Source organism: Schistocerca americana, chromosome 9 (assembly GCF_021461395.2).
Source record: "Schistocerca americana isolate TAMUIC-IGC-003095 chromosome 9, iqSchAmer2.1, whole genome shotgun sequence".
Lineage (NCBI taxonomy): Eukaryota > Metazoa > Arthropoda > Insecta > Orthoptera > Acrididae > Schistocerca > Schistocerca americana.
Window position 1 is genome coordinate 51,706,063 of NC_060127.1, and position 22,993 is coordinate 51,729,055.

Here is a 22,993-nt window from a genome sequence, read left to right on the forward strand (position 1 = left end):
TAAATGACATGAAATTACATTTTTTGTGTATTTGTTATCCGACTTCACACTTAAAACTTGAAAGTGTTGCCAGTATCATTGTCGAAAACAGGCAAAAATTGTCATGTTCTGGAACCCCATTACAGATGAACTGTCTCTATAAATAATTAAGTTTGTACGGAAACCTCATTGCGTGAGTCTTTCTAGCACACGGGCAATTTTTAGTTCAGTATAACTATTTCAGTGTGACATAAATATGTAATACATTCCTATGTAAACGCCCTCCTTGTCATCACTTCCTCTGTCATTTGTATCTTCTGTGGGAAAAATTCCTGTGTAGGTCGCACGTCATTTTATCAGTGTATGAGACATTCAGCTGTCAGTAGCCTAAGAAGCCGAAAGCCGATTCGTGACCGAAGAGATATGATTCTGCAGAACATTACGAAGTGTTCCCTATTTTATATTATTCTCGCGTACCGCCAAGCAGCTACAGAAAAACTCAGTTTAAGACGTCTAAAATGCCATACTTAAGCGATTCGTTTGGAAAATTGTACGCTTCATCAGGTAAAATGTGCGTATCCCACATATGGCCGAGAATCGCCTTTTGGGTAGTTCGGTCGTCTGGTGCACGTCTTTTTATTTGATGCCACTTCGGCGGCTTTCGCATCGATGATGATGCCTTTGCTTGATTACATCGATACCTCCACCCTTACAGATCCAGGTGCGCGAGGGCACGTTCTTCAATCCAGTGCGGCCCAAGTTTCTCCCGGAATATACAAGTAACTTACGGGAAGGCAGTCGGATGACGCTGACAAACGCTGACAATGGCCGATATTTGCACAGGAGGCAAAACTACAGTAAGTAGGTGCTGTCCAAGTGAATTTAAAACAGGTTTGCAGTGCAATGCCGGAAAGACAATACACACGTACACAGCTGGCAATTCCTTGAAGGAAACGTTACAGTTGTGGCTAGCTTTGTAGACGAGAGAAGTCTGGGTGGATGCAAAACCCTCAGTGTGATCCAATTCCGGAACCTCCCCTGACACAGCTCGTAACCTAAAAACCCGCCTTCTTCCACCCCCGCACTGGCTCTATTTCCGGCAATAACTGCGCTGACTCATCAGCCCCCACTAAGACAATCTGAGCCGTTTACGCCCTCCCGTTACAACCCCCGCTCCCCATCCCCCTAACCACTAACGACCCGCCCCGCGATGACGCAAAACAAGCCCCTTTCCGCCATTAGGGCGTAATCCCTCAGCCCCAACTACCAGCGGGTGGGTCCAAATGAACTTGCGTCCTGTCACCTCTGGCTCTCCGTCACTTTGTTACCGGCTACGGCGCTTTGCAGTACCGCTGGCTTCGAAAAATTCACATACGTAACTGTTTATTTTGTCTCTGTAGGGCAGTGTTTGTAACACTTATATCGATTAGAAGATAACTGTGTATCAGCAGTTATGGAGTGTGTATTCGGATTTATTTAAATTCCTTGATGTTGTGGTGGTCTTCAGTCCTCTCCGTGCTACTCCATCATGTGCAAGCTTCTTCATCTCCCAGTACTTACTGCAACCTACATCCTTCTGAATCTGCTTAGTGTATTCATCTCTTGGTCTCTCTCTACGATTTTTACCCTCCACGCTGCCCTCCAATGCTAAATTTCCGATCCCTTGATGCCTCAGAACATGTCCTACCAACCGATCCCTTCTTATCAAGTTGTGCCACAAACTCCTCTTCTCCCCAGTTCTATTCAATACCTCCTCGTTAGTTATGTGATCTACCCATCTGATCTTCAGCATTCATCTGTAGCACCACATTTCGAAAGCTTCTGTTCTCTTCTTGTCTAGGCTATTTATCGTCCATGTTGCACTTCCATACATGGCTACACTCCATACAAACACTTTCAGAAACGACTTCCTGACACTTAAATCTATACTCGATGTTAACAAATTTCTCTTCTTCAGAAACGCTTTCCTTGCCATTGCCAGTCTACATTTTATATCCTCTCTACTTCGACCATCATCAGTTATTTTGCTCCCCAAATAGCAAAACTCCTTTACTACTTCAAATGTCTCATTTCCTAATCTAATTCCCTCAACATCACCCGACTTAATTCGACTACATTCCATTATCCTCGTTTTGCTTTTGTTGATGTTCATCTTATATCCTCCTTTCAAGACGCTGTCCATTCCGTACAACTGCTCTTCCAAGTCCTTTGCTGTCTCTGACAGAATTACAATGTCATCGGCGAACCTCAAAGTTTTTATTTCTTCTCCATGGATTTTAATACATACTCCGAATTTTTCTTTTGTTTCCTTTACTGCTTGCTCAATATACAGGTTAAATAACATCGGGGAGAGGCTACAACCCTGTCTCACTCCCTTCCCAACCACTGCTTCCCTTTCACGTCGCTCGACTCTTATAACTGCCATCTGGTTTCTGCACAAATTGTAAATAGCCTTTCGCTCCCTGTATTTTACCCCTGCCACCTTCAGAATTTGAAAGAGAGTATTCCAGTCAACATTGTCAAAAGCTTTCTCTAAGTCTACAAATGCTAGAATTGTAGGTTTGCCTTTCCTTAATCTTTCTTCTAAGATAAGTCGTAAGGTCAGTATTGCCTCACGTGTTCCAACATTTCTACGGAATCTAGACTGATATTCCCCTAGGTCGGCTTCTACCAGTTTTTCCATTCTTCTGTGAAGAATTCGTGTGAGTATTTTGCAGCTGTGACTTATTAAACTGATAGTTCGGTAATTTTCACATCCGTTAACACCTGCTTTCTTTGGGATTGGAATTATTTTATTCTTTCTTGATATGTGACAAGAAAATTAGAGTTTTGTGATGTATATACGAGGGGCGTTTGAAAAGTCCTTGCAAAAATAAAAACTACTTAACTGTCTGGGGTAGAGTTTTTTTATTTTTCTACATAGTCTCCTTTTAGATTTATACATTTCGTCCAACGCTGTTCTGTTCTTGATCCATTCTGAATAATAGGAATTGTCCAAGTCTGCAAAATAGCTGTTAGTTGCTGCAATCACCTCCTCATTGGAATGAGATCTTTGACCCGCCAGCCATCTCTTCAAATTCGGGAACAAATAGTAGTCCGAGGAAGCCAACTCTGGAGAATGGGGGGGGGGGGGGGGGGGGAACCTATTTCCATTAATTTTGCGTCCACAACTGCTGAGGTGTGTGCTGGTGCATTGTCGTGATGGAAAAGGACTTTTTTGCAGTCCAATCGCCGGTGTTTTTCTTGCAGCTCGGTTTTCAAACGGTCCAGTGAATAATATGCACCTGTAATAGTTTTACTCTTTTCCAGATAGACGATGAGGATTATCCCTTGCGAATCCCAAAAGACAGTCGCCATTACCTTTCCGGCCAAAGGAATGGTCTTCGCCTTTTTCGGTGCAGATTCTCCATTGGTAACCCGTTGTTTAGATTGTTGTTTGGTCCCTGGAGTATAGTAATGTATCCATGTTTCATCGACAGTGACGAAACGACGCTTAAAGTCCTGGGGAGTCTTCCTGAACAGCTAGCTGCAAACCATCCTTGCAACACTTCACACGATTTCGTTTGTGGTCAAGCGTGAGCAATCGCGGAACCCATCTTGCGGATAGCTTTCTGAAGTCCAAATGCATATGCAAAATATTATGTAGCCATTCGTTCGAGATGCCCACAGCACTGGCAATCTCACGCATCTTAACTTTTCTGTCATCGATCACCATATCACGGATTTTATCAATGATTTCTGGAGTCATAACCCCCACAGGGCGTCCAGAACGTTCAACAACACCCATATGGCCACTCCGAAAATTTTGAATCCACTTATAAACTGTTCTAATCAAAGGTCCAGAGTCACCGTAGTGTTTATCAATCTTCTCTTTAGTCTCCTGAGGTATTCTGCCTTTCATAAAGTAATGTTGAATCACTACATGAAATTCTTTTTCGTCCATTTTTCGACACTCACTCGACCTCCTTGATTCACACGAATGCCAAACACAAAGAAATAGACCAATATGGCTGAAACTTGGCGTGCGTTCCTTCCAAAGATGCTACTAACTAAAAACGATCTTGATACGTGCCGGTGATGCCATCTCTTGGACTTTTCAAACGCCCCTCGTGTGAAAAAAAGGAAAAGGATATGTTAAAATAATAAATTATCGTAATATGTGTATGTTCAAAAAAAGAAAATGTTTATTGAAAGCTGGTTCGTGCTTAGGGCACTTGTATTTGTAACATGTAAAAGCTGTAGGGTAGTGTCGTCGTCACCCCCCCCCCCCACCCGCAACGGAAGTGGAATGGCGCGATGTAAAAGGTGGTGTTGGCGGTCGAACTGAGAGGCACTTTGGTGTCAACGGTGCGCAGTATGTAGACAGCCGTAGCACGGTAAGCTTCGACGGTGCTAAGAGACGCAATTGGAAGCTGCTTTACAAAGGATTTGCCTCGGATGTGGATCTGGCTATTATCTGGTATTCTCGGCATAAACGAATGGGCCTAACACGTTGAAAATCCGAGAAGATATTTTATAGAGCATTCGAAATCAAGAGACGTGTGTACAGTTAGCCGCTATGTCACTTGCCACTAATCTTCGTCACTGCTTCACTAACTTCATACATTTGAAAAGCCTCGTTTGAAAAATTAAGAGTGACAGTGCTGGAAAAACTCTTACGTTATTTGATACAGAAACAGCTGAGTAATACACAACGTACTCAGACAGTTATCTCTTTACTTATTCTGATCATCAGTAAACTGACACACAATAATTTTTAGTGCAACGCAATCTGACGTTTAGTAATCCTTACAAAAGAATGGCCCTGACTAACGGTAACCTGTACCTTTCATGAATCACTTACCTCACAAAAATCTTCGTTACTCGAACTACTGCAATACAGCGAGCGCCACTACTGCCAGCTAAATAAAAGATTCTAACTACTGAAGGCACTAACTACTGATAGGCATAGTCAGCAAATGAAAGATTTTGATAGAGAACAAACAATGTATTTACCTTAATAGCCTTCAAAAGCCATAATATATATAAATAATTTTGTGACATCCAATTAGACAAATTTCCTTTTTCTGACGGACACACGTCTAGAACGTCCGCTCATAACTCTGGCATCTCACTCCCCACATCCACCACTGCTGGCGGCTCACCTCCAACTGCCAAATGCTACTCGATGTTCACATCCAGCTGCCCAACACTACACAAGCGAAAATTCTAACAATGAGTCCAACCAGCCACAGACTACACACAGCCCAGTCAGCGATTTTCATACAGAGCGCTACGTGGCGTTACCAACACAAAAACCTAAACAGCCTACTTACAACATTCAATAATGTGCATGGGCATGAACCAGTTAAGTTGTGTGTGGTTTTAATAATAATCACAACATTATAAATCAGTGTCTGTAACCATATTTTCTATCTTGATCACGAACCTATGCAGGGTCCTCACCTAAGTGCTACTGAAACCGAGTATCCTGATTTAAATGAACAAATCTTGCATTCAATTGTTGAAAAGTTATTTTTTGTCTAACATAAAACGGAATAGTAAAAATTAAAGTTGGAGCCACAAAAGTGAAGTTGGATAGGTTTTGCTAAAGTATCCTTAGTTTATTATAAAATATAGTTTCTTAGGATTAAGGCACAAGATTATGTAAATATTATTGTCTAGAATACCTGCTTCATAGGTGATAAAAAGGCAAGTTAAGCTCATTTTAAAAATAGTGTAGTTCTGATTTCCTTCATGAATGGTTCCATTTTTGAAAATTAAGCCCAGTGTTGTATTTCATTGTCTTGCGAGGTAAATTATGAACTACTCCAAGTGAAGTGAATGATTCGCCTTTTCAATTAGTCTTTTCTACTGTAATAATTTGAGGGTGTTGACTAGTGAAACTATACTAGTTTTTGGGTCTTCATCATATCCTCTACTTATTACAAAAAAATTGAACTATTACAGATGCTAAGGAAAACTGATATATGTAGAGCTGTTAAACAGTATTATTATGATATTATTCATCTTTTTTTTCGTGTCAGTTAAGATAAAAGCCCTCATGTCCAAATTAAGTTCTGCACTTCATGCAGTAACATTTCAGTATTTGGTTAAGCAATGATTTTGATTGTAGCTGTCATTACTATGAGCTTGGTTCAAATTTGCTTCCTATAATTCACTGGTGTGCGCGCTATTGGCAACTGCTGCTGCACACAGTTCTGTGTGCACTGTGTCAGTTGGTTTCCTGTGCGCTGTTCAAAGGGAAATATCAACGAAAGTAACTCCAAGAACCAATATTCAATTTTCTTAAACATATATTTCCAAATTAATGTGCCTAATGGGGCTGGCGATGGTCCATTTTTTTTTTTCATTCACTCATGATTTTACCACCTTCATTAACTCACAAGGTTAAAGTCCATTTAGTTTTTCTGTTAATTTCATCATATTCAAATTATAGTCCGATACCTTTGTCCATTAGACACACGGGCGGTCAAAATTCGAAATCCTCTTAGAGGGTAACGTTAGCGTGTTTCACAGCATGTTAGTGTTATATCCTTCCCAACCTTTCTAACACCATTATCCCAGAGTGCAGTTAGATGACAGCTGTAGAGTTGTAAAATTACCGTTGACCATCATCAGTAAGCGTTGATTACGGCAGATTTCCACGTTGCTTTGGTCAGTTAAGATCGTACCTGCGTTACCTGAATGTTATGTGTATTGCATACCTATTGGGCGTTGCCTCATGACTATTGCTTTCTGTACGTGTGCTTTCAGTGTCTTACTAGGTTCCCCTAGAAACCAGAAGCAATGAATCGTCTAGAAACTGAGTGGGGATGTATATAGTGCCACATAACCTACAGAACATCTTAGTTTTACACAGTTATGTAAAAATAAATTTATATGAAAATTGAAATTGTCAATGTTTAATACTGGTTTTATTCGAAACTCACTGATTTTTAACGTGAAACATAGGGATGTTGAAGCAGAAATGCAGATATCAATAGAAATTTATCATAAAGCGCTAAAAACGCAATTTCCTCAACACAAAGGTAAAATGAAAAGAAAAAAAAACCCTGAGCGAAAATATATTAAACATCGCTTCAGTACTTCGTCGAACTTACATAAAACATGTTTCCATCTTTCATAAACAACTTTCTCTTTTATCAGCAACAGCAACAAACTCTTGGTCATGATAAAGAACGTAGAGTACAAAATAGCAACAATAGTCATATAGTTTTTAATGTTAGTACATGTGAATTGTACTTGCATCAAAAGTAACTGCTTTGGTTACATAAAAGCGGACAATTTATGCTATCAACGAACTTTCATTACTTATAAATGCAATTTATATTATGTAAGAGCCTGCAACACCCAATTGACTAACGCTGAAAGATGTGTGGTTCTAATTAAGTGCAGAACAGAACAAACAGAAGTCATTGACTCCATTTTCTCTCTCACACATTCATTTATGTTCCTTTCCCTAACTATCATATCAATACTACCGGTAAACCTACCATTTACTTCGTCATTCACGCACTGCGCGAGAACTGCCGAACTGTAGTTTTGGTAGAAGGCATCTCTGGCTAGCTAGTACCCCATCACCTTCCATCCACCAATATCATTACGAATATTAGGACCTAACTAAACTTAAGAAAGAAAAAAAAATATTTGAGCACTGTTATTTGTGAGATAGCAAGACACAGATAGTAATTGCTGTCCATGTTTCAGTAAACCAAGTACTTGTGAGTCAAATAGATAACTGATACCTCTTATTTCTAACTTAATATGTGTTTTATTGCACATCATAGTTCATGCTTCAAATCCATTCAGTTCCTTTTCCTTTTCATTGCTATCACAGTCAAAAATCTATTTTCACATACGCAAATCTTGAATGCCAATTTTTTCTTTTACGTGTTCGGTGTTTGGATATTGTGTGCGCTAGAATGAATGATAAAACAGTTCTTCAGTGCTACCTACACTTCTCAGAAAAGAAAGCTCTACACAGTGAAAGCTGACACTTGTTCCAAAATATGCTCCAGCCGCACCCTGAACACCTATTTGAACTCATACTTAACTGCCTTTGAATCACTTGTCTGCTGGACTCCCTACTCCTGAACTGACTTAAATTGGATGCCATCGGGCTGCCTACGCATTGTGTCTGACCACTGCCACTAATAATACGAGGGTAACCTCAAAAGCAAGGTCTCCTATTTTTATATAAGTACATAGACCTGTTTATTTCTACATTGCTTTACATCAGTTTACAGCTTGAACATATAGCTATTTTTCGACATAATCACCTTACTTTTGGAATTACCCTCGTGAATAATAATAATAAGAAGAAGAAGAAGAACTAGAAGCACTCAATACACTTACACGATCACAATGCCACAAATATAGAATACATCACATACATTCAGCAACAGAAAGATTCACATTAAGCAGAAAGGAAGGAGGAAGGGGATTTATAGACATAAAAAACCTACATAATGGACAGGTAGACAATTTAAGAAAATTTTTTATAGAACGGGCATAAACTAGCAAAATACACAAAGCAATCACTCATATAAATACATCGGCTACAGCATTGCAACTTCATAACCACGTCTACAACCCTACGTCTACACATAGTCATGTGTAGGGACTGTGGTTGTTGTGAGCGGACGCAAGGAGAATTGGCCACTCTTCGGGGGCAGGTGGAGGCTTTGTCTGTTAGGCTCATCGAGCTCGAGGCGCAGGCGTCGGCTCGTAGTGGCGTTGGGGCAACTGTGGTGAGACCTATGCCTACTTCGGTGGCCTTGGAATCACATGGAACCCCTGATGTCGCTGCGTCTTCCGGCAGTGAGCATCTTACCGGTCAGCCATCACTCCAGGGTGAATGGCGGACAGTGGTGGGCTCGCGCGTGCCTGGCCGAAAGGCGAAGGTGGGATCTGGCCGCGTGGCAGCTGCCTTACCCCTTTCCAACAGGTACGGGGTGCTTCCTAGTGGTGGTGATATCGTTTCCGAGCCACCACAGGATGCCTCGCCTGTTGGGCCAGTGGCCGATTCTCCGGCAAGGTCCCGACAGTCACAGAGGGCGGGCCTATTAGTTATAGGGAGCTCCAACGTTAGGCGGGTTATGGAGCCCCTCAGGAAAATAGCGGGTAGGTCGAGGAAGAATGCCAGTGTGCACTCGGTGTGCTTGCCGGGGGGTCTCGTCCGTAATGTGGAGGAGGCCCTTCCGGCAGCTATTGAACGCAGTGGGTGTGACCGGCTGCAGATAGTAGCACATGTCGGAACGAATGACGCCTGCCGCTTGGGTTCTGAGGCCATCCTTGGTTCCTTCCGGCGGCTGGCTGATTTGGTGAAGACAACCAGCATCGCACGCGGAGTGCAAGCTGAGCTTAATATCTGCAGCATAGTGCCCAGAGTCGATCGCGGTCCTCTGGTTTGGAGCCGTGTGGAGGGTCTAAACCAGAGGCTCAGACGACTCTGCGACTATAATGGTTGCAAATTCATCGACCTCCGTTATTGGGTGGAGAACTGTAGGGCCCCCCTAGACAGGTCAGGCGTGCACTACACACCGGAAGCAGCTACTAGGGTAGCAGAGTACGTGTGGCGTGCACACGGGGGTTTTTTAGGTTAGAGGGACCCCCCCTTGGGCGAAACGATAAAATACCTGACGGCTTACCACAGAGGACATTATCATCGTTGATAAAGAACGTCCGTCCTCAGAGACCAAAAACAGGAAAAGTTAACGTAATATTGGTAAACTGCAGGAGTATCCAGGGCAAGGTTCCTGAATTAGTATCTCTTATTGAAGGAAATAGTGCGCATATAGTATTAGGAACGGAAAGTTGGTTAAAACCGGAAGTGAACAGTAACGAAATCCTAGACACAGAATGGAATATATACCGCAAGGATAGGATAAACGCCAATGGTGGAGGAGTATTTATAGCAGTAAAGAATTCAATAATATCCAGTGAAGTTATTAGCGAATGCGAATGTGAAATAATCTGGGTTAAGTTAAGTATCAAAGGTGGGTCAGATATGATAGTCGGATGCTTCTATAGACCACCTGCATCAACAACCGTAGTAGTTGAGCGCCTCAGAGAGAACCTGCAGAACGTCGTGAAGAAGTTTCGTGATCATACTATTGTAATAGGGGGAGACTTCAATCTACCAGGTATAGAATGGGATAGTCACACAATCAGAACTGGAGCCAGGGACAGAGACTCTTGTGACATTATCCTGACTGCCTTGTCCGAGAATTACTTCGAGCAGATAGTTAGAGAACCAACTCGTGAAGCTAACGTTTTAGACCTCATAGCAACAAATAGACCGGAACTTTTCGACTCCGTGAATGTAGAAGAGGGTATCAGTGATCATAAGTCAGTGGTTGCATCAATGACTACAAGTGTAATAAGAAAGGAAGGAAAATATATTTGCTTAACAAGAGTGATAGGGCACAAATCGCAGAATATCTGAGTGACCACCATCAAACGTTCATTTCTGAGGAAGAGGATGTGGAACAAAAATGGAAAAAATTCAGAAACATCGTCCAGTACGCCTTAGATAAGTTCGTACCGACTAAGGTCCAAAGCGAGGGGAAAGATCCACCGTGGTATAACAATCATGTACGAAAGGTACTACGGAAACATAGCTTCATCATAGGTTTAAGAGTAGTCGAATCATAGCTGATAAGGAAAAGCTGAACGAAGCGAAAAAGAGCGTAAAGAGAGCAATGAGAGAAGCATTCAACGAATTCGAACATAAAACATTGGCAAACAATCTAAACAAGAACCCTAAAAAGTTTTGGTCATATGTAAAATCGGTAAGCGGATCTAAATCCCCTATTCAGTCACTCGTTGACCACGATGGCACCGAAACAGAGGACGACCGAAGAAAGGCAGAAATACTGAATTCAGTGTTCCGAAACTGTTTCACTGCGGAAAATCGTAACACGGTCCCTGACTTCAGCCGTCGCACGGACGCCAAAATGGAAAATATTGAAATAAACGATATCGGAATTGAAAAACAACTGCTATCACTTAGTAGCGGAAAAGCATCCGGACCAGACGAGATACCCTTAAGATTCTACAGTGATTATGCTAAAGAACTTGCCCCCTTTCTATCAGCAATTTATCGTAGATCGCTGGAAGAACGTAAAGTACCTAGCGACTGGAAGAAAGCGCAGGTCGTTCCCATTTTCAAGAAGGGTCATAAATCAGATGCGAATAATTATAGGCCTATTTCGCTTACGTCAATCTGTTGTAGAATAATGGAACATGTTTTGTGTTCTCGTATTATGACGTTCTTAGATAATACAAATCTCCTTCATCATAACCAACATGGATTCCGCAAACAGAGATCATGTGAAACTCAGCTCGCCCTATTTGCCCAAGAAATTCACAGTGCCGTAGACACTGGCGAGCAGATTGATGCCGTATTCCTGGACTTCGGGAAGGCATTTGATACGGTTCCGCACTTACGTTTAGTGAAAAAAATACGAGCTTACGGAATATCGGACCAGGTTTGTGATTGGATTCAGGATTTCCTAGAAGAAAGAACACAACATGTCATTCTTAACGGTTCAAAATCTGCAGATGTAGAGGTAATTTCGGGAGTACCGCAGGGAAGCGTGATAGGACCTTTATTGTTTACAATATACATAAATGACTTAGTTGACAACATCGGTAGCTCCGTGAGGCTATTTGCAGATGACACGGTTGTCTACAAGAAAGTAGCAACATCAGAAGACTCGTACGTACTCCAGGAGGACCTGCAGAGGATTAATGCATGGTGCGACAGCTGGCAGCTTTCCCTAAACGTAGATAAATGTAATATAATGCGCATACATAGGGGCAGAAATCCATTCCAGTACGATTATGCCATAGGTGGTAAATCATTGGAAGCGGTAACGACCGTAAAATACTTAGGAGTTACTATCCGGAGCGATCTGAAGTGGAATGATCACATAAAACAAATAGTGGGAAAAGCAGGCGCCAGGTTGAGATTCATAGGAAGAATTCTAAGAAAATGTGACTCATCGACGAAAGAAGTAGCTTACAAAACGCTTGTTCGTCCGATTCTTGAGTATTGCTCATCAGTATGGGACCCTTACCAGGTTGGATTAATAGAAGAGATAGACATGATCCAGCGAAAAGCAGCGCGATTCGTCATGGGGACATTTAGTCAGCGCGAGAGCGTTACGGAGATGCTGAACAAGCTCCAGTGGCGGACACTTCAAGAAAGGCGTTACGCAATACGGAGAGGTTTATTATCGAAATTACGAGAGAGCACATTCCGGGAAGAGATGGGGCAACATATTACTACCGCCCACATATATCTCGCGTAATGATCACAACGAAAGATCCGAGAAATTAGAGCAAATACGGAGACTTACAAGCAGTCGTTCTTCCCACGCACAATTCGTGAATGGAACAGGGAAGGGGGGATCAGATAGTGGTACAATAAGTACCCTCCGCCACACACCGTAAGGTGGCTCGCGGAGTATAGATGTAGATGTAGATGTAGATGTAGATCACATAACATCAACATATACAAAGAAAGTAAACTGGAAAAAGAAAACACTACATGGCAAGCACCCGTATCATCTAACACAGCCACACATAAATCAAGACGCATCCAACACATGGCTAAGAAAAGGATATATACAGTGAGACGGAAGGATTCATGATTGCAATACAGGATCAAACAATAAACACCAGATATTACAGCAAGCATATTATTAAAGATCCCAATACCACAACAGATAAATGCAGACTTTGCAAACAAAAAATAGAAACAGTAGATCACATCACAAGCGGATGTACAATACTAGCAAATACAGAATACACCAGAAGACATGACAATGTAGCAAAAATAATACATCAACAACTTGCCGTACAACATAAACTAATAAAACAACGCGTTCCCACATGCAAGTATGCACCACAAAATGTACTGGAGATTGATGAATACAAATTATACTGGAACAGAACCATTATAACAGATAAAACAACACAACATAACAAACTTGACATCATACTCCCCAATAAAAAGAAGAAATTAACACAACTAATCGAAATATCCATACCCAATACAACAAATACACAGAAGAAAACAGGAGAAAAAATTTAAAAATACATCCAATTTCCTGAGGAAGGCAAGGAGATGTGGCATCAGGATAAAGTTGACATTATACCAATTATACTATCAACTACAGGAGTCATACCACACAATATCCACCAGTACATCAACGCAATAGAGCTGCATCCAAACGTATATATTCAACTACAGACAGCTGTAATTATTGATACATGTTCAATTACCCGAAAGTTCCTGAATGCAATGTAACATATACCTTACAGTTAAAAGGAAGTCACGCTTGATCAAGGTCCGCGTCACTTTCCATTTTTAACCAGACATAACGTCTGAGAAAGGAAAGAAATAATAATAATACTGTATGGCGCACTATAGTAATCATTATGCACGAAGGGCATTCAATAAGTAATGCGAAACACTTTTTTCTCGGACAATTTCAGTTGAAAAGATTCAGAATTTGTTGTGGGACGTCGTGGAATATTTCCGTTTCAGCCCCTTTAGTATCATAAAGTACCGAAAGTTGGCGGCGCAATAGGTAGCCTAGAAAATGGCGTCTGTAACGGAAGTGCGTTCCAGGCGGAGAGTCGTCATTGAGTTTGTTTTGGCGGAAAACCAGAGAATCGCAAATACTCATAGGCGACTGTTAAATCTCTGCAGAGACACGGCAGTAAACAAAAGCGCACTGAGTCGTTGGGCGAGGCGTTTGTCATCGTCGTAAGAAGGTCGCGCAAACCTGTCCGATAAGTCACGTGCCGACCGGCCGCACACAGCTGTGACTCACGCAGTGTTGCAACGTGCGGACACTCTCACTCGAGGTGATCGACGGATGACACCTCACTGCTGAACTGTTCGTCTCTGTTGGTAGTGCTGACGCACTCGCTAACCAGTTGGGGATACGACGTGTGCCGTCTGGGTTCCTCGCCATCTAAGAGAAGACCATTAAAAGCAATTAAGGACCACCTGTGCGGAATTGCTTGCGCTTTACGAGGCTGATCGAGACAGTGTTTTGTCTTACAGCTTCACAGGCGATGAAACATGGGATCATTACTTCGAACGGGAAACAAAACGGCCATTAATGGAGTTTTGCCTCCCCATCTCTCCTTTGAAGAAAAAGTTGAGAGCTGCACCGTCAGTCGGTAAAGTTATGACGACTGTCTTCTGGGGCTCTGAAGTTGTTAGTTAGTTACGTGTTCCATTGATCAATAGCACGTAAGAACCGTTATGATGTGGAACGTGTGAAATGCACGAGAAATCGGCACAGGAAACAAGTTTTTTTTTTTTATTTTTTTTTATTTACATTATAGTGTTATACCTAAATACTTCTATTATCTATCCCATTCCCTTAAATGGCACAAAATGAATATATCTCCAGATTTACTTACTCATATTCAAGAATTCATCCATGGTACGGTATAGAAGGAGTTGTCAAGGAGGTATGATTTCAATTTGTTTTTGAAACTATTAGTGCTGTCTGTTAGACATTTTATTTCATCTGGTAATTTATCAAAAAGTTTTATAGCAGCATATTTTCCTCCTTTCTGTGCCAAAGATAGGTTAAGTAAAGGATAGTGTAGGTCTTTCTTTTTTCTGGTATTGTAACCACGAATGTCGCTGTTGATTTTAAACTGGTCCATGTTGTTGAGAAAAAATTTCATTACTGAGTAAATGTACTGTGAAGCAGTTGTAAGAATTCCTAACCTTTTAAACAATATGTGCGACTATCAGCCCCCACACATTATTCTAACTACTATCTTTTGAGCAGTGAATACCTGTTGCCTAAGTGTTGAGTTGCCCCAGAATATTATTCCATATGACATCTGAGAGTGGAAGTATGAAAAGTATGTTAGCTTACTAATTTATACATCTTCAAAATTGGCAATTATTCAGATTGCTAAAGTTGCTGAGTCTAGTCGCTTTAGGAGGTCCTAAATATAAATTTTCCAATTAAGATTCTCATGTATATGTACACCCAAAAACTTAGTATGCTCTACCCTGGCTACTGACTTCTTTTGATGTGTTATGTTTATTGAATTAATTACACTTTTTGCAGCAGAAAAGTGAATGTACTGTGTTTTTTCAATATTCAGAGCAAGCCCATTCGCAGAAAATCGATTAATAGCTTTCCAAAAACCTTATTTGTATCATTTCCTATCGGACTTTCTTTTACTGGGTTAGTAATTATGCTTGTATCATCAGCAAACAGTGTCAGTTCAACATCTTGTTTCACATAAGAAGGGAGGTCATTCATATATGTCAAGAACAGGAGAGGATCCATGATCGAACCTTGTGGAACACCTAATGTCATTTCACCTCAGATGAAGTGGCAAACTCCTTTGAATCGCTTGAAGCATATAAAGAGACTTTCTGATTCCTGTTCTGTAGACAAACCATGCAGATGCTCTTCCATTTATACTAAGAATGGTAATTTCTCTAATATAGTTTTTGATGTCCTCCCTCATCATTCAACGATCAACTCTAAGGTGTATTGTGCAACATCTAACGGTCCTCTTTTAATATTCTACACTGGTTTTATGCTTTTCGATACTATGTAAGATAGGCGGTTAGCATTAATTATTTTCTTTACGCAGGTGAGACCGTTAGAAGCAGAGTATCTTATTGGAGGCCAAAATAAATTTTTGTTTTCAATTTAAATGAGCGCCAGGCTCCCTAGAAAATTATCATAACTGGTTGTCATCTAAATACACTCAAGGCCAAAGTTCACAGATCTACGACAAACGGTATCTCTGAAAGTATTTGAACTCTCGGAAAAATTAACTCATGGAACTATTCAGATTTAAATTAAATAATGTTTTAAAATGATTTTATCACTTCTACTCTTGTGGAAAGCTGTAAGAATAGTTAATATTAATTCCGCCGCTTAATGGCGGCCAACTATTGCCAGTCAGCGATCAGTACTTTCGTCTTCTTGATAGTTCAAAAATACTGATTATTCTCTCTTTTCAATTAAAACATTGCGATTAGTGGCTTGCATGTTCTTGAAATAATACAATGAACTCACTTTTACACAGATATTTTCACCAATAACCTGATACACACCTTTTTTATCGTCTAGTCGAAAGAACAAAGAGAACATCTGCTAACGTTCAACGCTACACACAGTATCTATCTAACAATAGTAACATGAGAATCAGAAACAGCAGAAGAGCGAGTAATAACTTATCTTTCCATATACATCTACATCTACGTGATTTCTCTGCTATTCACAATAAAGTGCCTGGCAGAGGGTTCAGTGAACCACCTTCATGCTGTCTCTCTACTGTTCCACTCTCGAACGGCACACGGGAAAAACGAGCACTTAAATTTTTCGGGCGAGCCCTGATTTCTCTTATTTTATCGTATAATCATTTCTCCCTATGCAGATGGGTGCCAACAGAATGTTTTCGCAATCGTATGAGAAAACTGGTGATTGAAATTTCATGAGAAGATCCCGTCGCAACAAAAAACGCCTTTGTTTTAATGATTGCCACTCCAATTCACGTATCATGTCTGTGACACTATCTCCCCTGTTTCGAGTTAAAAGAAAACGAGCTGCCCTTCTTTGTACGTTTTCGATGTCATCCGTCAGTCCCATCTGATGCGGATCCCACACCGCACAGCAGCACTCCAGAATATGGCGGACAAGTGTAGTGTAAGCAGTCTCGTGGTAGACCTATTGCACCTTCTAAGTGTTCTGCCAATGAATCGCAGTCTTTGGTTTGCTCTACCCACTATATTATCTATGTGAGCGTTCCAATTTAGGTTATTTGTAATTGTAATCCCTAAGTATTTAGCTGAATTTACAGCCTTCAGATTTGTGTGACTTATCGCGTAATCGAAATTTAGCTGACTTCTTGTAGTACGCATGTGAATAATTTCACACTTTTCTTTATTCAGTGTCAATTGCCACTTTTCGCACCATACAGATATCTTACCTAAATCATTCTGCAATTCGTTTTGATCATCTGATGACTTTACAAGACGGTAAATGACAGCATCATCTGCAAACAATCTAAGACGGCTACTCAGATTGTCTCCTATGTCTTTAATGTAGATCAGGAACAATAGAGGGCCTATAACACTTCCTTGGAGAACGCCGGATATTACTTCTGTTTTACTCGATGACTTTCCGTCTATTACTACGAATTGTGACCATTCTGACAGGAAATCACGAATCCAGTCGCACAACTGAGGCGAAACTGCGTAGGCACGCAGTTTGATTAGAGGACTCTTGTGAGCAACGGCGTCGAAAGTCTTCTGGAAATCTAAAAATCTAAAAGATTCTTCTTCTGTAGTTATAGAAAGATATGAATGTTTTATTTCTCCCTATTCTTTACTGCGTCATTGTTTGTCATCGTTATTGATTTCCCTACAGTAGTATCAACGTTATATTTTTTGTAAATAATTTTATATTTTTTTCACGATTGACTTTCAGTCCGGTCTGTTCGGTCTTATTCAATATTTTTATACACACGCATTATTCTCAAAAATCGCAAAAGGGACACTGCAAACCCACAGAAAACTGAAGAAATTACTTCAGAGTGATCGTCGCCACAAAAATGAATACAAACTTCTTCTTCTCAATGACAACGCAAAGCCTCACACAAATATGCGCACCTGAGAGGAGCTCACAAAACTTCATTGGATCGCTCTTCCTCATTCACTCCATAGGCTCTAACTTTCACCTTGCGACTCCCATCTGCTTCGCTCAATAGCGGCAATAGTACGCGCATGATTGCGATGTTATCGATACAGTAAGATGATACAGCAACAAGGAATAGCTCAGTAGGCAATACAGTTGAAGACGAATGGACGTCTCCAAAAAGGGCAGTCATTGAAGTTGGAAAGAAAAACATAGGTTGAAAGAAAATAACTGCGAAAAAACCATGGATGACACAAGAAATACTTCATTCGATCGATGAAAGAAGGACGTACAAAAAGGATGAAGGAAATTCAGGAATACAGAAATACAAGTCACTGAGGGATGATATAAATAGGAAGTGCAGGGAAGCAAACACCAAATGGTTGCATGAATATGTTACGAAATCGAAAAAAAGAAATGATTGTCGGAACAAGTGACTCAGCATATAGGAAAGTCAAAATAACCTTCGGTGAAATTAAAAGCAAGAGTGCTAACATTCAGAGCATAACGGGAATTCCGCTGTTAAACGCAGAGAGTGGATAGGTGGAAAGAATACACTGAAGGCCTATATGAGGCGGAAGATTTGTCATGTGATAGGAGGAGAAACAGGAGTCGATTTAGAAGAGACGGGGCTTCCAGTATTAGAATCAGAATTTAAGAGAGCTTTGAAAGACTTAAAATCAAATAACGCAGATGGGACAGATAACATGCCATCAGAATTCCTAAAATCATTGGGTAAGTGGCAAATAAAAGACTGTTAACGTTGGTGTGTAGAATATATGAGTCTGGCGCCATGCTATCCGACTTTCGAAAAAATATCATCGACACAGTTCCGAAGACTCCAAGAGCTGACAAGCGCGAGAATTATCGCACAATCAGTTTAACAGCTCATGCGTACAAGTTGCTTACAAGAAATAATATACAGAAGAATGGAAAAGAAAATTTAGGATGTGTTAGTTGACGATCAGTTTGGCTTTAGCAAAGGTAAAGGCACCAGAGAGGCAATTCTGACGTTACGGTTGATACTGGAAGCAAGACTAAAGAAAAATTAAAACACGTTCATAGGACTTGTCTACCTGGAAAAAGCGTCCGACAATGTAAAATGGTGCAAATTATGAGAAAAATAGGGGTACGCTCTAGGGAAAAACGGGTAATATGCAATACGTACAAGAGCCAAGGGGGAAGAATAAGAGTGGACCACCGAGAATGAAGTGCTCGGATTAAAAAGTGTGTAAGACAGGGATGTAGTCTTTCGCTCCTAATATTCAATCTGTACATCGAAAAAGCATTGCCGGAAATAAAAGAAGGGTTCAGGAGAATTAAAATGCAAGGTGAAAGGGTATCAATGATACGATTCGCTGATGACATTGCTATCCTGACTGAAAGTGAAGAGGAATTACTTGATCTGCTGAACGGAATGAACAGTCTAAGGAGTCCAGAATACGGACTGAGAGTAAATCGAAGAAAGACGAAAGTAATGAGAAGTAGCGAGAAAATTAACTTTAGGATCGGTGGTCACGAAGTGGATGAAGTTAAAGAATTCTGTTACCTGCGCAGCAAAATAAGCAACGACTGACCGAGCAAGGAGGACATCAAAAGTAGACTAGTTCTGGCAAAAAGAGCATTTCTGGCCAAGAGAAGTCTACTAGTATCAAATATCGCCCTTAATTTGAGGAAGAAATGTCTGAGAATGTACGTCTGGAGTACAGCATTGTATGGACTGTGGGAAAACCTGTACAGAAGAGAATGGAAGCATTTGAGATGTTGAAAATTAGTTGGACTCATAAGATAGGGAATGAAGAGGTTCTGTGCAGAATCGGAGAGGTATGTGGAAAACACTGAGAAGAAGATGGGGCAGGATGATGGGACATCTGTTTAGACATCAGGGAATGACTTCCGTGGTACCAGAGGGAGCTGTAGAGGGCAAAAACTGTAGAGGAAGACACAGATTGGAATACATCCAGCGAATAATTGAGGACTTGGTTGCAAGTACTACTGTAAGATCAAGAGGTGGTTCAGAAAAGGAATTTGTGGCGGGACGCATCAACAAAGCAGTCAGAAGACTGATGACTCAAAAAAGAAGAAGAAGAAAAACAAAAAAGACGATGGCTGCGACGTTGACCAGTAGAGTTATTCCATGCCGTCATACAGGCCCTCCCAGTGAGGTAGCGTGAGGCCCTCACACTGGGCGGAGATTGTGTTTGAGAAATAGGGTTTTGTAGCTCAAAGAGTGGGGAATAATATGGTGTACTGGCGTCTTGAATGAAACCTATCTGCTTGCAGCATTACTTATTAAACACCCTTCGTAGTTATTCTTGTGTTGCGTGGTCCATTAGTTCGATTGTGTGGTTACAAGTGAATAACAAAGCAATTTCTGGTCCTTGGCAACAACTATCTACAGCTCGCAGAGGAGATTTTCATTAGATACTTGGGATTTTTTACGTGTGTGTCTCACTTGCATTGATGCACGAACCAAGCTTGGGAGCTATATTCCTTCCTGACAATGTGTCACACTTTAGAGCTCGTATCTGAAAAAAGCAGCAATCAACGGGCAATTCATGTACCATGTATTTTACAGATGATGATGATGTTTGGTTTGTGGGGCGCGTCAACTGCGCGGTTATCAGCGCCCGTACAAATTCCCAACCTTTGCTCAGCCCAATCTCGCCACTTTCATGAAATATGATGAAATGATGAGGACAACACAAACACCCAGTCATCTCGAGGCAGGTGAAAATCCCTGACCCCGCCGGGAATCGAACCAGGGACGCTGTGCTCTGAAAGCGAGAACGCGATAGCGAGACCACGAGCTGCTGACGTATTTTACAGAGATAACAGTAATGATTTTGTTAAATAATTTACTATCGTGACTGAGACACACTCTATTCCATCTACATCTACATCTACATTTATACATTAGACTTTTACCCCTCACAAAATTCCATTTTACCCCCACGTTCAGAACCGTTGCTCTAGAGAGATGACTTAATGTTTAGTTTTTGCCCCTATTCAGGGCCACTTTTTGCGTTAAATAATGCTTTATGAAAACTTAAGCATCTGTTTTGGAAAAGAGAATCTCTGTTGAAACATATGCTTCACTTTATTTCGATCACCCCTGCAGGTCGAAAGACGCACAGGAACCTCGCCACAATGTAACCACCTCCAAAGTAACAATACTTTTTACAAATTGCACATATTTGGTATCACAACATGAATTGTTATAAGATTAGATGTTACTTTAACTATTCGTATCATCACAAACTGCACTTCAAGCACTAAGCCTTTTTTGTTTTACTTCCTCGGTCTCCCTCGAATTCTTCTCCCAACTGGTTTAAAGCTTCTTAACTGGGGAGGTAAACTTTCTCCACTCATTGTTTCGAGACGTTCATTACAGTTTCTCCTATTTTCTTGTATTTAATAGAGGATGTTAAATATGAGGGTTGGAATATTAACAGTGGCTCTATTTATTTACAACTCTTACAAAATATTTACGTGTTTCAAAGTTTTACTGACCTTCATAGTAGTCAGCAGCATTGTGTATAACCCGTTGGAAGTCGTAGGATACTCTTAGCAGTGCCAGTTGTGTTGGCAGTTCGAGCGGCGCGGTCTACTGCCCGACGAATTTGTAGCAGTTCTGAAGCGAATGCCGTGAAGTGTTTCCGTCAGTTCCGAAATCGAGATGAACTCACGATGGCCTAAGCCAGGGGAGTGCAGTAGGTGGTATAGCATTAGCAGACCCATCAGTCGAACGAATCAGTAACAGCTTGCGCTGTACGTGCTTGAGCATTGTCCTGCAAAATGATGGTCAGATCCTGTAGAAAGTGTCATCACTTCTGTCTCTAAGCTGGTCGTAGGTTGTGTTCGGAAAATAAAGAGCATAGAATTTTCTTCCCTAATTTTCGAATTTATAAATCCGTCGGCTCTTGTGCATCCCTTTTTTTGCTCTTAGAAACGTCGTCTCTGTTGCTGGTATGCGATTTCCTTGACTTTAGTAATAACCCACGTTTCACTTCAATACACAAGCATTCGATCTTCTACTGTCTTACAGAATTTCAGTCTTGTTCTTTCCTCTTTTAGTTTTTAGACATCTGTTTATGTTCCTCATATATTCCCAAGCTTTGCTAATTCCTTCTCTACGTCATAGTCATACGCATATGCCTTTTCACAATCTAAATAATTAAAATGTTTGACGTGTTCTATTATTCTGTTCTTGACCACAATTTTTGTCCGTAATTTCCCTTTGAAAGCCACTGATTTTGTTCTCTTCTCTGAAATCGTCAAACGGTACCCTTCACAAACCTTACCTAATGAATCTATTCCCCTTTCTAGATCATCTTCATTACCCGCCAACAGTGGGCAATCGTATGCATATAAAAGACAATTCAAGTGGGAATTATTATTAACTTCAATTTCCCCATCAGAGATCTCCTTCCATTTCCAAATTGCGTCAGCTAAATAACCGCAAAAAAGTGTGGGAAAAATGCTGCACCCTTGTCTTACTCGTTTGTTCGTAGCTATATGCTGTGTTAGAATGTCATTTATAACTAAAGCTGTGTGTTTGTACAATTTTTTAAAGCAGTTATGACGTGTTTTATATATCCCCCTTTCCTCATAATTCCCCACAGTTTCTTGCTATTGACATTGTCCAATGCCTTAAAAAAATTAATGAACGCTAAATGGGTTTCCCTATTCCACTCTCTCTGTTCTTAGATTATTTGTTTAATTATAAATGGTGCATCTGTTGTCGATATGTCATTCCGAAATCTCATTTGTTATTCCCCTAATAAATTCTCAATTACAAATTTAACCTTTTGTCCACTTTGTATACGGTACCCAGTAAGCTGATTCCTCTTTAGTACTCGCAGTTACTGCGATCTCCTTTTTTAAATTGCGATATCACCGTCGCTTATGACCATGCTCCTTTCCCCAGCACGTATGTGTAGTAGAGTGACTCCATATTTCAGCAGTTCAGCGTTTATACCACCCATTTCAGCAGCTTCTCTGTTTCTTCTGGTGTTCAAGACTTATCTTAATTAATCAGTGCATAAACCATCTTCACATCCTATTTCAATTTCATTCTCTGTGGATCAATTTCTTCATACCACAAGTTCTTGTTACGTTCTATTCATTTTGCTTGTTGGATGTCATTTACTTGAGAAGCTGCTTTCTCTGTTTGACGGAGCAATTTCATCGTTTCACAAGCTATCATTTTCCTTACGTGAATATCGTCTTCTGTTACGCTTATAAACCTATCCCAAGATTCTTGACGAGCTCGTCATTGTTCTTAATAAAACATAATTACTCTC